The 16944-nt window shown below is 39.9% G+C and overlaps 1 pseudogene; it reads left to right on the top strand.

Moving 5' to 3' along the window:
• The first annotated feature begins 6531 nt into the window (after positions 1–6531).
• Positions 6532–6807, top strand: LOC109571955 (glutaredoxin-1 pseudogene; annotated as a pseudogene).
• Positions 6808–16944: the final 10137 nt, after the last annotated feature.

Below are 16944 nucleotides of genomic sequence, written 5' to 3'. Positions count from 1 at the left end.
GCTAGGCCCAGAACCTCAGTGTTTCATACTGCAGCGTCTATTAAGTCTTCTATCTCAGTTATAGAGTTAATCTGTTTTTTCGTTTTGTTAGTATCATTTTGTCATAAGGGTGGCTTCTTTGTCCCTCAAAAATCAGAGTGGAGCCTAATTTAACTAGTAAGTCACTTGAGTTAAAAGAGATGTGACACTCGTGTGGCGGATTCATGTTGATGTATGGCAGAACCAATACAGTATTGTAAAGTAATTAACCTCCAATTAAAATAAATAAATTTATGTTAAAAAAAAAAAGAGAGAGAGAGAGGTGACAGGCACAGAAACTGATGTAGAAACCACTGGCCATTGTTGGAGCACAAAGGGGGTTCCTAGAAAGCGGGCTCTGTGTCGGTGCTGAAGTTCCCATTATGTATTTTTTATGGTTATTAAAATTTCCAGCCCTTCGGGTTAAGATGGAAAGGACTGCACTGGTGTCCGAGGAATTCCATCTCGACCCCCGCTTCAGTGACCCCCCGAGCTTCAGCACTAGTTATATGCACGGTGCTGTTGGCAGAGCCACTTGTGACCTCAGGGCCCCTCAGTGTTGGGAAACCATCCAAGGCTGAGGGGCCTCATGGAATTCAGGTGTCTGGGGCATTCCCTCCTCCAGTACCCTGGCTGTCTATAAAAGGGCAAGTCTGCCACAGTCTCTCCTCCAGTGCCCTTCTGTCCACACAGGGCACCCTGGGTTGGTCTGGGTACCTGTGGGCTTTGTGGTCCATCATGGCCAGCTTGGCCTGCAAAGGCTGACTTCCCCTTTGGTGGTCTCTGAGTGGACAAAGCTACAATCATCATTTCAGCCCTTTGTGTATTTCTCTGGGAGTGTTCAGCCTTTTCAACCATGTCCCTATTATAAAAAACTGAATAAGCCACTTGGAGCAAATCGCTCAGAGGGGTCTGAGGACTAGCAGTTGCTTTTTGAATCTCACTCCTGATGCCTGTGGCAGGGTAGGCTTAGTTGCCCCCAAAAGGGCCTGTCTCTCGAGGGAGAAGGGATCCACACTCCTATATATATATGTATGTGTGTGTATATATATACATATATATATATATATATATATATATATATTTTTTTTTTTCCGTCTATGCTCTGTCTTTGTTGCTGTGTGGGCTTTTCTCAGCATGGGCTTCTCACTGCAGTGGCTTCTCTTGTTTCCGAGCGCAGGCTCTAGGGCCTGGGCTTCAGTAGTTTCAGCTTCCGGGCTTAATTGCTCCATCAAACATGGGATCTCCCTGGATCAGAGATAGAGCCCATGTGTCCTGCATTGGCACATGGATTCTTTCCCAGTGAGCCACCAGAAAAGCCCCTGCTATATTTTTTTTGAAGCTGCTACCAACCTCTCTTGAAATGCTTTCCAATTTTCATCTCACCCCTGTTGTACTACCTGCACTTTTTCATAATGGACAGGTTTTACTGTAAGTGTTTTCATAACCTCTGTTAAACAGTCATGCAGCCACGGACCTGCCTCAGGGACAGTGGCAGTGCCCCCCACCCCCCGCGTGGCCCTGTTGGGCTCCGGTTGCCACTGGGTCAGCAGGGACCCTAGCTGCCTGTGGGAGAGAAAAGTCTGCAAATCTCCCTATGGATGAGATCAAAAGATCTCATTAACTGGGTAAACTCCCATCTTGGAAAGTTCAGTTCTCAGCAAAATGTATCAATTTATCTTCTGCTGACTATGGACAAGGAGATGGACAAGGAGAAAGGCAGAGAAAGATGGACATGGAGAAAGGCGCTTCTCACAGAGGCGGAGCCATGGGGCAATTGGTCCGTAACTTACACGCTGCAGGTGCTGTCTGGGCTGAGATTTGGCCCTTGGGCAACTCGGGGTACAGAGAAGGAGCTCCTGAATATAGTGGGCAGTCTCCTCACCCTTGGGTGCCCTTGACTCTGGGCTAGTGGCCTTGACTGGAACCCCGGCCGAGACAGTCCTTGCCATTCCCATCCCTCGAGCAGTAGTTAGCTATCCAGAAGTTACGTTCCTGTGTCGCACTTCACTGTGAAGTTTAATCAGGACTTGTGCTTACAGCTTTAGATGTTATCCCTTCCTAGTACCCTCTCAGCCAGGTGTGAATGGCTGAGAAACTGTCCCAAAGGAATAGTACAGAGTGTGTGTCCAGTGGCATTGACAGGGAGCTTTCAGGAACTGGTCTGGCTGCAAATTGGAAGTAAAGGGTCAGGGGAGGAGGGTAAATCCTGGAAGCTGATTCCCTTCAGTATCCTTGTGCAGGATGTTGAGAATACCTCATAAGAGGCATTTATCCAGGCTGGACACAGTCCTTTAAATGATTTTTTTTTTCTAGAACATATAATCCCTTGGTTATAGATTATGGGCATCTGATCTGCATCCAAAGATAGCTTACACTGCTGAGCTTCAGACCCAAGCCTAGAATATCTTCCTAACAACTCAATTAAACTTTACAATAATATGACAAAAGCGCTATTTAAAAAGTGAGTTTTAGACAGTAGATACTGCTCTCAGCCAAACTAAAATTTAATATCTATTAAAACATAATTCCTTTCTTCTTAAATCACCCTCATTTGTCCCAAACGTAGCCAAGTTAAGATTAATTTGCTTGTAAAATGAGTCTGGTTAATTGATAACATAGGCTTGTAAAATTTGTCCAGGAAAGTGAGTGTCTTGATCACTAAAAGTTGTACAAAGTATACCCCAAGTGAAAAACACATTTCAAAAATATTTATTTATTTAATTTTGGCTGTGCTGGGTCTGCGTTGCTGCTCGGGCTTTCTCTATTTGCAGGCATGTTATTGTTTGCTGAGGTGCACTGGCTTCTCACTGCGCTGGCTTCTCTTTTGCAGAGCACGGGCTCTAGGGCACGTGGGCTTCAGCAGTCGTGGCTTCCAGGCTTTAGAGCACAGGCTCGGTAGTTGTGTTGCATGGGCTTAGTTGCTCCACAGCATGTGGGATCTTCCCAGATCAGGGATTGAATCCACGTCTCCTGCATTGGTAAGGGGATTCTTTACTGCTGAGCCTCCAGGAAAGCCGTGAGTTAATTTTCTTGCTGACAAACTTTACAACAAATATACTTACTGACTTTGAGTAAACCTGGGTACCATAAAAACGTTGTGCTTAATAGTGATGTGTCTAAATGACATGTCTCTATTAAATTACAAGCAAACAACAAATTTTAATGCCACATGTTAATTTAATACTAAAAGTTTCTTGGGTCATATGAATCCAAAATCCGTTTAGCTTAGTTTCTGTTATATTTAGACATGTTTAATTTGTAAGCACTTTTTAAAAAGACAGTTAAATAGAGCTCACCTACAAATTAACCTGAGCAATACATATATCCCAATAGAGATCTCATAGTTTCATTTTAAAACTTAGTCACAAAACAGGCATTGCAATGCAAAACTTACCAGCTTAGAGATATTTGAGGACTTCCCTGGTGGCCCAGTAACTAAGACTCCATGCTTCCAATGCAGTGGGCCAAGGTTCCATTCCTGGACGGGAAACTAAATCCCACTTGCCACAACTAAGAGTCATTGCAGCCAAATAAGTAATAAATAAGTATTTATTTTTTAAAAATACACAAATACCAGGTAGAATACCTAAATTTACAGACTTGAGTTTAAACAGGGTTAGACTTAAAACATAGGCGAAAAATCCCCAAGTTAAGAAGAATGTCAATTTTCAGATCCTGTGAGCAGCACTCAGACAGGAAAGTTTCTTCCTCCTTACATACCATCTACCCTGTCTCCTGCGCTAGCAACAAGATCTTTTCTGTGTCTCTAGACATCTATATCATATTTCTATGGCAGCCTGTGCTGATTGAAAACAAACAAACAAAAAAAGATAGGACACTTGTGAGGCTTACAAGCAGAGGGGGAGAGGGTGCTGGCCAGAGTAAATAGTGGGCTACAGTTTTATAATAAAAGGAGAAGTGGGGAGGGGAGAGTGTCCTTCTCTCTCTTTTCTGCTTCCTCTTCTTGAGTTGTTGTTCAGTTGCTCAAGTTGTGTCCAAGTCTTTGTGACCCCATGGACTGCAGCACACCAGGCTCCCCTGTCCTTCCCATCTCCTGGAGCTTGCTCAAACTCATGTCCATTGAGTCAGTGACGCCATCCAACCATCTCATCCTCTGCCCCCTTCTCCTCCTGCCTTCAACTGTTTTCAGCATCAGGGTCTTTCCTAATGAGTCACTTTTTGCATCAGGTGGCCAAAATACTGAAGCTTCAGCTTCAGTCCTTCCAATGAATATTCCAGGTTCATCTGCTTTACGATTGACTGGTTTGATCTCCTTGCCTTCCTAGGGACTCTCGAGAGTCTTCTCCAACACCATCACTCAAAAGCATCAATTCTTCAACACTCAGCCTTCTTTATGGCCCAACTCTCACATCCATACATGACTACTGGAAAAACCATAGCTTTGACTAGGTGGACCTTTGTGGGCAAAGTAATGTCTATGCTTTTTAATATGCTGTCTAGGTTGGTCATACTTTTTCTTCCAAGGAGCAAGTGTGTTTTAATTTCATGGCTGCAGTGATTTTGGAGCCTAAGAAAATAAAGTCTCTCACTGTTTCCATTGTTTCCCCATCTATTTGCCATGAAGTGATGGGACTGGATGCCATGATCTTAGTTTTTTGAATGTTGAATTTTAAGCCAGCTTTTTCACTCTCCTCTTCCACTTCAGTTCCTCTTCACTTTCTGCCATAAGGGTGCTGTCATCTGCATATCGGAGGTTATTGATATTTCTCCCAGCAATCTTGATTCCAGCTGGTGCTTCATCCAGCCTGGCATTTTGCATGATGTACTCTGAAGCTAAGTTAAATAAGCAGAGTGACAATATACAGCCTTGACGTACTTCTTTGTACTCCATTCCCAATTTGGAACCAGTCCATTGTTCCATGTTTGGTTCTGTTGCTTCTTGACCTGCATACAGGTTTCTCGGGAAGCAGATAAGGTGGTCTGGTATTCCCATCTCTTTAAGAATTTTCCAAAATTTGTTGTGATCCACACAGTAAAAGGCTTTAGTGTAGTCAGTGACGCAGAAGTAGATGTTTTTCTGACATTCTCTTGTGTTTTGGATGTCGGAAATTTGATCTCTGGTTCTTCTGCCTTTTCTAAATCCAGCTTGAATGTCTGGAAGTTCTTGGTTCATGTACTGTTGAAGCCTAGCTTGGAGAATTTTGAGCATTACTTTGCTAGCATCAACACTATGAAAAGGCAAAAAGATACGACACTGAAAGATGAACTCCCCAGCTTGGTAGATGCCCAGTGTGCTACTGGAGGAAAGCAGAGAAATAGCTCCAAAAGGTGTGAAGAGGCTGAGCCAAAGAAAAATCAATGCCCAGTTTGGATGTCTCTGGTGGTGGAAGTAAAGTTCGAAGTTGTAAAGAACGTATTGAGTGGGAACCTGGAATGTTAGGTCCATGAATCAAGGTAAATTGGAAGTGGTCAAACAGGAGATGGCAAGAGTGAACATCAACTTTCTAGGAATCAGTGACCTAAAATGGACCAGAATGGGTGAATTTAGTTCAGATGACCATTATATTTACTACTGTGGGCAAGAATCCCTTAGAAGAAATGGAGTAGCTATCATAGTCAACAAAAGAGTCCAAAATGCAGTACTTGGATGCAATCTCAAAAACTACAGAGAATGATCTCTGTTCATTTCCAAGGCAAACTATGCAATATCACAGTAATCCAAGTCTATGCCCCAGCCACTAATCCCAAAGAAGCTGAAGTTGAACAGTTCTATGAAGACCTACAGATTTCATAGAACACCCAAAAAAAGATGTCCTTTTCATTATAGGGGACTGGAATGCAAAAGTAGGAAGTCAAGAGATACCTGGAGTAACAGGCAAATTTGGCTTTGGAGTACAGAATGAAGCAGGGGAAAGCTAACGATTTTGTTAAGAGAACACATTGGTCATTGCAAACGCCTGTCAACTACAAAGTGGCACTGACCAAGAGCACTGCCAGTGACTGAACAACAAAGGTGTTTGCCGTCTGCCTCTACGGAGAGTGAACCCCATGATCCTATAGCTGTTGCCCTTCAACAGCTATGGAGTGAGGCACTTCACACTCCAGGGAATCTGGTGAGATGGGTCTTTAGACAGCTGGATTTTTTTTTTTTTTTAATGTTTTTAGGAACAGATTTTATGGTCTTAATCATTGCATCTCCTCCTATCTAGAGTAGCCCTAAATCCCTTTATAGTGACATCATATCCTCATGACTAACAAAAAACCTTTTGTAAAATAAGTGCTTCATGGTATTGAACTTCCCATTCACCAAAACCTTATATATTGACCTTCCCCACTGCCACTTTGAAGCAGTCTCTCAGAGCTATCTGAGATGCTGCCTCCCGGGCTACAGTCCTCATTTTGCCCTCATTTTGTTTGGTGTCATCCTAAAATGTTCTAAGACAGCAAAGATTTTAGAAATTATCACTGGTATTTATGCTCACCAATCTATAAAATGCTAATATAAATGTCAGTTCTTGGCAGTCAAGGTGTCCTCCCGGGGGAGGCAGCATGTCTCAAGCATTCGTGAACAGCAAGATCCAGTCTGAGAAGTTGGTCGTGTTCATCAAGCTAACCTGCCCCTACTGCAGATGGACTCAGGAGCTCCTCAGTCAACTGCCCTTCAAACAAGGGCTTTTGGAATTTGTCGATATCACAGCCAACGGCGACACCACTGAGATACAAGATTACTTGCAACAGCTCACAGGAGCCAGAACGGTACCTTGGGTCTTCATCGGTAAAGAGTGCATAGGTGGATGCACTGATCTAGTAAATATTCATGAGTGAGGGGAACTATTGACACGGATAAAGCAAATTGGAGCTCTGCAATAATTACAGAGCAGATCCAGGCTGATATCCCCCTTGAAGACTGGATGGCATTGCCAATAATGACAGCAGTTTCTGAAGGATGGACCTGGGGCAAGTTTACCCAGTTACAGCAATGGTTTACTTAAAATTCTGAAATATGTTAACCTCAATAAAAAGGGACGGGGGAGGCCAAAAACAGATTTTTTTGACTCAGTATTAAAAATGGACCAACCTGCAGAAAAAAAAAGTCAATTCTTGGTTGCTTAAGGAAAGCACGAAGTGTGTTTTCAGTAAAGAAGGTATAAGGAATGGAATTGAATTTTGTGAAGGGAAAAGGAAGTAAGCCTGACTTACAGATGGCTTTTTAGGATGGAAGAACAAAGTAATGGGTACAGAAAGTAATCAGGTTTGTGAAAAGTGAACCATGAGAAGTGAGTTTTGTACATGGTTTAAAATAAGTGTAACATAAATTTAATTAAGTTTGCCTTTTAAATAAAGTAAAACTTATCTAGCTTTGAATTTTGCTTTTCTGTCTGTTGCAAAACTTGAATTTAGCTTTTCTGTCTGTTAAGATGACACCTTTTCTTCAGATGGTGAACTGCCTTTGATAACAGATTTAAATTTCTTTATCTCTTAAGTGATCTGTTCTGAAATCTTTTATTGTTACTTTAGCTATATGAAAAGCTATTGTTTCACAATGACCTATAATCCTATCTGGCGGAGTGTTCTAAACCTTTTTGATATTTGTTGACAAAACTTCCTAAGTCATTGTAATGAAGAACTTGATTTCTAGCTGACTTTGGGATGCTTCAGAGGGCCCCTCAAACACCCCAAAGAGAGATATTACACTAATTAGGCTCATTTTCTATACAGAATGACATGGGAAGTATTCTCAAGTGAGTAATAAGTCTCGGGTTATATTGTATGGTAAATGTTACTAATACAGATATCATAGAAACCATACGGCACTCCTAAAATTCTGATATGTTTGGGGAAAATGTTATCAGGCATTATTCTAATTACTATGTCAAAATATTGTGAGCGCACTAATCAAGTTTCACAAAAATACTTGCTCTTCAAGAAGATGTACAGAAATGACTTTCAGATAAATACCACTTTCTGAACTGGGTAAGGATTCTAATGGAAAACCTGATGACTTCACAAAGCTTAACAGAAGGACTGATGAATATGCTTATAACTTTTATGGTTTGTGTCTGAAAAATTGCTGGTTAGAATATGTGCTTTCCAGGTGTAAGGAAAAAAAAAAAAACCTTCCCCTGAAACTAATTATGACAGCAATTTGGGAAAACTATATTTTATACACAAATTGAAACATTTATCTTTTCTCTCTATCTGAACCCTTCCAGAATGCAAAAGTAGGAAGTCAAGAAACACCTGGAGTAACAGGCAAATTTGGCTTTGGAGTACAGAATGAAGCAGGGCAAAGGCTAACAGAGTTCTGCCAAGAGAACACACTGGTCATAGCAAACACCCTCTTCCAACAACACAAGAGAAGACTCTACACATGAATATCACCAGATGGTCAACACCGAAATCAGATTGATTATATCCTTTGCAGCCAAAGATGGAGAAGCTTTATAGTGTGCAAAAACAAGACTGGGAGCGGACTATGGATCAGATCATGAACTCCTTATTGTCAAATTCGACTGAAATTGAAGAAAGCAGGGAAAACCACTAGACCATTCAGGTATGACCTAAATCAAATCTCTTATGACTATACAGTAGAAGTGACAAATAAATTTAAGGGACTAGATCTGACAGAATGCCTGATGAACTAGGGATGGGGGTTCGTGACACTGTACAGGAGACCAGAATCAAGACCATCCCCAAGAAAAAGAAATGCAAAAAAGCAAAATGGCTGTCTGCGGAAGCCTTAGAAATAGCTGTGAAAAGAAGAGAAGTGAAAAGCAAAGGAGAAAAGGAAAGATATACCCATTTGAATGCAGAGTTCCAAAGAATAGCAAGGAGAGATAAGAAAGCCTACTTCAATGATCAGTGCAAAGAAATAGAGGAAAACAATAAAATGGGAAAGACTAGAGATCTCTTCAAGAAAATTAGAGGTACCAAGGGAACATTTCATGCAAAGATGGGCTCAATAAAGGACAGAAATGGTATGGACCTAACAGAAGCAGAAGATATTAAGAAGAGGTGGCAAGAATACACAGAAGAACTGTACAAAAAAGATCTTCACGACCAAGATAATCACGATGGTGTGATCACTGATCTAGAGCCAGACATCCTGGAATGTGAAATCAAGTGGGCCTTAGAAAGCATCACTACGAACAAAGCTAGTGCAGGTGATGGAATTCCAGTTGAGCTCTTTCAAATCCTGAAAGATGATGCTGTCAAAGTGCTGCACTCAATACGGCAGCAAATTTGGAAAACTCAGCAGTGGCCACAGGCCTGGAAATGGTCAGTTTTCATTCCAATCCCAAAGAAAGGCAATGCCAAAGAATGCTCAAACTACTGCACAATTGCACTCATCTCACATGCTAGTAAAGTAATGCTCAAAATTCTCCAAGCCAGGCTTCAGCAATATGTGAACCGTGAACTTCCTGATGTTCAAGCTGGTTTTAGAAAAGGCAGAGGAACCAGAGATGAAATTGCCAACATCCGCTGGATCATTGAAAAAGCAAGAGAGTTCCAGAAAAACATCTATTTCTGCTTTATTGACTATGCCAAAGCTTTTGACTGTGTGGATCACAATCAACTGTGGAAAATCCTGAAAAAGATGGGAATACCAGACCACCTGACCTGCCTCTTGAGAAATTTGTATGCAACAGTTAGAACTGGACATGGAACAACAGACTGGTTCCAAATAGGAAAAGGAGTACGTCAAGGCTGTATATTGTCACCCTGCTTATTTAAATTATATGCAGAGTACATCATGAGAAACACTGGGCTGGAAGAAGCACAAGTTGGAATCAAGATTGCCGGGAGATATATCAGTAACCTCAGATATGCAGAGGACACCACCCTTATGGCAGAAACTAAAGAGGAAATAAAAAGCCTCTTGATGAAGGTGAAAGAGGAGAGTGAAAAAGTTGGCTTAAAACTCAACATTCAGAAAACGAAGATCATGGCATCTGGTCCCATTATGTCATGGGAAATAGATGAGTAAACAGTGGAAACAGTGTCAGAGTTTATTTTTTTTAGGGCTCCAAAATCACTGCAGATGGTGACTGCAGCCATGAAATTAAAAGACGCTTGCTCCTTGGAAGAAAAGTTATGAGCAACCTAGATAGCATATTGAACAGCAGAGACATTACTTTGCCAACAAAAGTCCGTCTAGTCAAGGCTATGGTTTCTCCAGTGGTCATGTATGGATGTTAGAGTTGGACTGTGAAGAAAGCTGAGGGCGGAAGAATTGATGCTTTTGAACTGTGGTGTTGGAGAAGACTCTTGAGAGTCCCTTGGACTGCAAGGAGAACCAGCCAGTCCATTCTAAAGGAGATCAGCCCTGGGATTTCTTTGGAAGGAATGATGCTAAAGCTGAAACTCCAGTACTTTGGCCACCTCATGCGAAGAGTTGACTCATTGGAAAAGACTCTGATGCTGGGAGGGATTGGGGGCAGGAGGAGAAGGGAAGGACAGAGGATGAGATGGCTGGATGGCATCATTGACTCGATGAATGTGAGTCTGAGTGAACTCCCGGAGTTGGTGATGGACAGAGAGGCCTGGCGTGCTGTGATTCATGGGGTCACAAAGACTCAGACACGACTGAGTGACTGAACTGAAAGAACTTATAGACACACAGTTAGAATTAAAACATATTGAGGAATCTTACTCTCCTTGGAACTCTCATATTTTTGTTATGAAAAAGAAATCTAACAAATGTCATCTCTTAACAGGCCTTAGAAAAGTTAATGCATCCATGAAACCCATGGGTGCACTACAACCAAGGATCCCATCACCTACTACTATTCCTCAAAATTGGCACATTATTATTACTGATTTACAAGATTGCTTTTTAAATATACCTTTACACCCTTTAGACCGAGAGAGATTCACTTTCTCTCTTTCTTTTCCTAATCACATTGGGCCTCATAAAAGATTTCAATAGACTGTGTTACCTCAAGGTATACTTAACAGTCCTACTATTTGTCAAAATTTTGTAGCCAAGGCTTTACATCCAATGTGACAGCAATTCCTTCATGCATATATCATTAATAATATACTGTAACTACCAAAAGTGGAAGTGATATTTTTGACACTGAATGGCCATGATATTCTTTAGACTCCAGAAAAAACTGATTAAAATAAAATCTTTTTTGAAATTGCAAAACCGGTTCTTCTTACATGTGCAGTTAGGAAAAGGTTAACTTGTTAAAAAATACTTTTCTGGAGCTCCAATTATGCCTGGGAAGCAAAAACAGGCCTAAGAAAAAACCTAAAGTTAACTCTTATCATGTCCTTGGGATACACAGCCCACTCTATCTGGGACTCCAGCCGTAAACAAATTGGTGGAACTCAGGAAAAAAAAAAAAAAAAATATATATATATATATATATCAAAAAGATATTTTAAATTTCAAGTGGAAAACTATATCTATCTGTCTATCTAAAATTATCTATGTTTCAATGTATGTCTTTGCTTTTGGATAATATGAAATTAATGAACTCTACTTAAATTCAAGTTCATGTGAACTGAAAAATATTCAATATTAAATATAATGTTTATTTAAATATAATTGTTTACTAATCTAAGACATGTCTTAAATCATCATTATATAATACTTTTATTGAGGCTAGATTTAAGGTAAACTAAGTTTGTCAACAAAAAAGTAACTCTTTATATATATATAAAAATATACAAATGAGATGAAAACTTTTAGATAAACTAATAAAAATAATTATATTTTCAAAATGTCTATCTAAAATAATCTCTTAGGATTGGGGTAACTTAAATTCGTAAAATTGTACTAAACGAAATAATACAAGTTTATTAAATAGCTAGGTCATTTCTAAATAAAGTAAGATTTTAAAACATTAATTACTGAACATTAACTTCCTCTTACAAAAAGTTTTTCTTACAGAAAAACTAAAGAGATTTTAGACTATTAATAAGTATATAGAAAAATATATACTTATATAAAAATAAATATATATTATAATAAATATATTCACCAATCTATAAAATGCTAATATACAAGACACTTCATAGTTGCTAAAGAAAAGTAAGATGTATGCTTTTAATAAAAAGATATAAGAAATGGCTAATAAAATGATGAATACAAACATATAAAAAAGGTTTCTGACAAATGAAAGAGAATTTTATGGCAAATGGATGTAACTCATTGCTCTGAACTTTCTTCCTCGTCCTTCTTACATGTCTCAATTGATACAAATTCTTCTCTTACATAGGCCACACCTCTCCGAGGTGAAACTACATGACATGTTATAATCCACCTGTTAGCTTACTTTGCAATAATGAGAACACCTAATTCTATAAAAACAGACAATGGCCCTGCCTATATTTCTAAGCAGTTCAAACAATTTTTACATTCATTCTCTATTAAACAGATTACAGATATTTCTTATAATCCACAAACACAAGACATAGTTAACCAAACACATTACACACTGAAACTACAAATAAAAAATTAAATAAAGGGATATACACAGGAACACTTTTATCTTCCTTATCCAGAGCAGACTTTACTAGATTCCAATGAAATATATTCTTTAAGCCTATAACTACTGTTAATATAGCTTTATTTGTTTTAAATTTTTTAAACTTAACGCAAGGAGATATCTTGACACGAGCAGAAAGACATTTAGAGGAATTGAAGGACTCTTCTCTTCCTCTGCCCATTTGGTACCAAGACAGGTTGAATAAACAATAGAAATCTGGGAAATTAATCTTATAGGGAAAGGGGTATGCTTGTATTTCCCTAGATGGAGCCAACGAACTCACATGGCTTTCTCTTTGGAAGATCCAACCCAAGGGGGCCCCCGGCCTTCAACATAGAGGCGAGACAACAAAAACACCAGGAGGAAGAAATTCCAATACAGGCCATGGCGGCTCTAAAGATCTCCAGAAAGCACCGCCCTCGGCGCCATCAACCTTATGATCTCCCCTCTTGGGGACAAATAAAAACCCTTACTAATCAAGCTGAAAATCTAGTTTCTCAATAGAGAATGCCTCGGAGTCCTGAAAATATTTTTTTGCCCTGCTTGCTTTGCTTGCTTGCGCCTCCCCTACTGCCCCCAACCCCCAACCCCCTCCTTCCCCCCGCCCCCCTGCTCAAGCTGAACTAATAAATCACACTTACTGGGCTTACATACCCAACCCCCCTTTACTTCAGGTTGTAGAATGGACGGAGAAAGGACCAAACCTATTAACCAATGACTCCATACATATGCCTTCTCCCTGGAGCCTTAAAGGGCCATCACACCCTGAATAAGAAGGGAAACTAATTAATATCTCTCTAGGTTATGAAGTCCTTCCTTTGTGTATGGCCCAGCAAAATTATGCATAAAAGTTAGCAGACAAACTTGGGGTTTTGCCCTGCCTCCAAAAGAGGACTTTCGGACGTTGCTTAGATTATTTACTGCCCTTTCTTTGTCTGTGAACCATGTTTATACTACTGAAACTTTAGGGAAAGAGTTAGGGAAAGAACAAAGAACACTATGCAAAGGGTTTACTAATAAGAACTTTAAATATACTCTGGTTCATTGGGACAAATGTCAGGCCAAATCAGGAAAATTAATGTTTGTGGCTAATCATACAATTGTCAATTGGGGACCCCATGGTATGTGGTTATCTAACTGCTCAGATGATACTAACAGCACTATGTGTGATTATGCTACTCAAGAAGCATAGGTTAGTAACACTACAATGGAACATTACCATGACAAAGGACTTCTTGAGTGGCTTGACGGTGGAATGGCACCCCCTCGTCCTTGAATCGTCCTCGAAAAACAGATTGGGCCTGAACAATGGGACACCTGGAAAAACTTGGGACTTGGACTGGACATTTCACAGGGACCAATCTTAGTCATAGAAACTATTTCTTTCGTTATAATCAATCATATTTCATACAAGCTTGTGTTCCCCTTCCTTTTGTTCTAGCTATAGGAAGCTTACAATTCAATAAGACTTTACGTTCTGCAACTTGAATAAATTGCAAATGTTATACTTGTCTTAACACTTCTGTTTCCTTAAGAAATGAATCCCTTTTGATTCTTTGATCTCGACATAGTCTGGTTACCAATAAATCTCCAGCAGCCCTGGGAAGAAGGCCCCATAGCTGGACTTGCTTCCCGGTTACTTATTAAACTGCTCCAGTGATCTAAACGATTCTTGGCATTTTGGGATTAATAGCTATTTGCATCACTGCTGCCGTCACTGGCATTGCTTTACAAACCTCAATTCAAACACATAATTTTATCCAAAATTGGACTAAAGATGCTCATACTATGTGGGCTACTCAGGCTCAGATAGATGAGGATATTCAAGATGAAATACAGGAACTAAAAATAGTCATCAAATGGGTTGGAGATCAATTAATAGATGTACAAAAATAGGTGATGCTAAAATGTGATTGGAATTCTACTCAATTTTGTGTTACTCCTGTTCAATTCAATAATAGTACCTACAACTGGGAACAAATCAAATTTCATTTACCAAACATACATGATAATGCCTCTCTGAATGTACAATTATTACAAAAATAAATCTTTGAAACCTTTTCTAAAAATCTGCCCTCTTCCACTAATTTGGAAACTTTTGCTGAACAACTAGCTGATCAATTATCTGGGTTAGACCCTCTCGGATGGTTTCAAAGCATTACTCACAGTATTGGGTGTGGAACTGTAATATTGGTGATTGTCTTGACAATTATATTTGTCATTCACCATTGCCTTCATGCAAAAATTGTTAAAACTAAACAAACTCAAATGGTCAGAACCCTTTTCACAAATATTATAAATAAGGGGGAATTGTCAGGGAATGTTTAACAGGATTCCAATGTGCTGTTCCTCATAAATCCTCTGTTCCTTATCAGTTTCTGTAGTCAGAAACAAGTGGAACGGCATGCCGCTCCCAGGACTGAGGTCATAGGATGAGACAGGCTTGAAATGACGTCAGTAAACATTCTCCTTACGACAAAACTGCTTAGTCTCGATCCTCTTTCTTGAGATATGGATTGTCTCCTGACCTTGTGACCATTATTAATCCCTTGTTCCCTTCGTAAGGGTTGCTATATGTTTGCTTTTCTGATCTTTATCATCATCGAAAGAAATTTCTTGTACAACAGCCTATATATACACTCACAGAAAGATCATTAAAGCACCTTTGCTCCATCAGTGCTTGGGTCCTTGTGTCTTTCTTTCTCTTTCTCTCTTTCACTTTCTTATCGTCGACTCCGGACCACCAGGTTCCGGTCCATTAAAGGACCCCAACAGATTCCAACGCAATATATTGTTTAATCCTATAACTATTGTTAATACAGCTTTCTTTGTTTAAATTTTTTAAACTTGCCACAAGGGGATATTTTGACAAAGCAGAAAAACATTTTGAGGCATTGAAGGATACCTCCCTTCCTCTGCCCATTTGGTATCAAGATGGGTTGACTAAACAATGGAAATCTGGAAAATTAATATTACAGGGAAAGGGGTATGCTTGTATTTCTCCAGATCGACCCAACGAAATCAGTTGGCTCCCTCTTCAGAAGATCCGCCCCAGGGGAGACACCAGCATTCAAGATAGAGAAGAAACAGTGAAATCCCCAGGAGGAGGAGTTTCCAGTACAAGCCATGGCGACTTTAAAAATTTCCAAGAAATGCTGCACTTGAGGTCATCGACCTTATGATCTCCCAACCTGGGGACAGATAAAAACCCTTCTAATCAAGCTGAAAATCTGGTTTCTCAACAAGCAATGCCTCAGAATCCTGAAAATATTTTTGTCGCTATGCTTGCTTTGCTTCCCCCACTCAGGCTGACTTGATTAATCACACTTATTGGGCTTATATACCTAACCCCCCTTTATTGCAGGTTGTAGAAGGGACAGATCTAAGACCGGTTGATCCACTAATGACTCAGTACATATGCCTCCTCCTTGGAGCTTGGAGGGGCCCTCTCATCCTGAGGAAGAAGGAAGATTGATTAACATTTCTGTAGGCTATAAAATCCTTCCTTTATGCATGGGCCCAGCAGAATTATGTATTAAAGTTAGTCGACAAACGTGGGCTTTCATCCTGCCTCCAAGAAAGAACTTCCACACATTGTTTAGACTGTTTACTGCCCTGTCCTTTCATGAGAACCCTGTCAATACTACCAAAACTCTAGGAAAATGACAAAAGTTGGAATCCAAGGGGTTTACTTCTAAGGACTTTAAATATACTCCTGTTTAATGAGATAGATGTCAAGCTAAATCATGGAAATTAATGTTTGTGGCTAATTACATCATTGTTGATTGGGGACCCTATGGTATGTGGTTATCTAACTGCTCAGATAATATTAACAGTACTATGTGTGATTATGTTACTCAAGTAACATGGAAGATTACCAATTGTTCAATAGAACACTTGGATGACAAAGGACTCCTTGGCTGGCTTGATGGTGGAATGGCACCTCCTCGCCCTCAAATTGTCCTCAAAAAACAAATTGGGCCTGAACAATGGGACATCTGGAAACTTGCTCCAAACACTGAAAAACTTGGAACTTGGACTGATATTTCACAGGGACCAGTCATAGTCATAGTAACTATTCCTGCCATTATAATCATTCATATTTTATACAAGCTTGTGTTCCCTTTCCTTTTGTTATTGCCATAGGAAACTTACAATTTAATAAGACTTTATGTTCTGTGACTTGTATAGATTGCAAACTGTATACTTGTCTTAATTCCTCTATTTCTCTAAAAAAACGAATCCCTGTGATTCTTTGATCTTGACGTAGTCTGTGGTTGCCAGTAGATCTCCAACGACCCTGGGAAGAGGGTTCCATGGCAAGACTTGCCTCCCAGTTTCTCACGAAATTACTCTGATGATCTAAGTGATTAATTAGATGGTTGATTCTTGGCATTTTGGGGTTAATAGCCATTTGCACCACTGCCGCTGTCACAGACACTGCTTTACAAACTTCAATTCA

The sequence above is a fragment of the Bos indicus genome, chromosome 18 (assembly GCF_029378745.1).
Source record: "Bos indicus isolate NIAB-ARS_2022 breed Sahiwal x Tharparkar chromosome 18, NIAB-ARS_B.indTharparkar_mat_pri_1.0, whole genome shotgun sequence".
Classification (NCBI taxonomy): Eukaryota; Metazoa; Chordata; class Mammalia; order Artiodactyla; family Bovidae; genus Bos; species Bos indicus.
The sequence above is the reverse complement of the archived record's forward strand: the minus strand, read 5'-3'. Positions and strand labels throughout refer to the sequence as shown.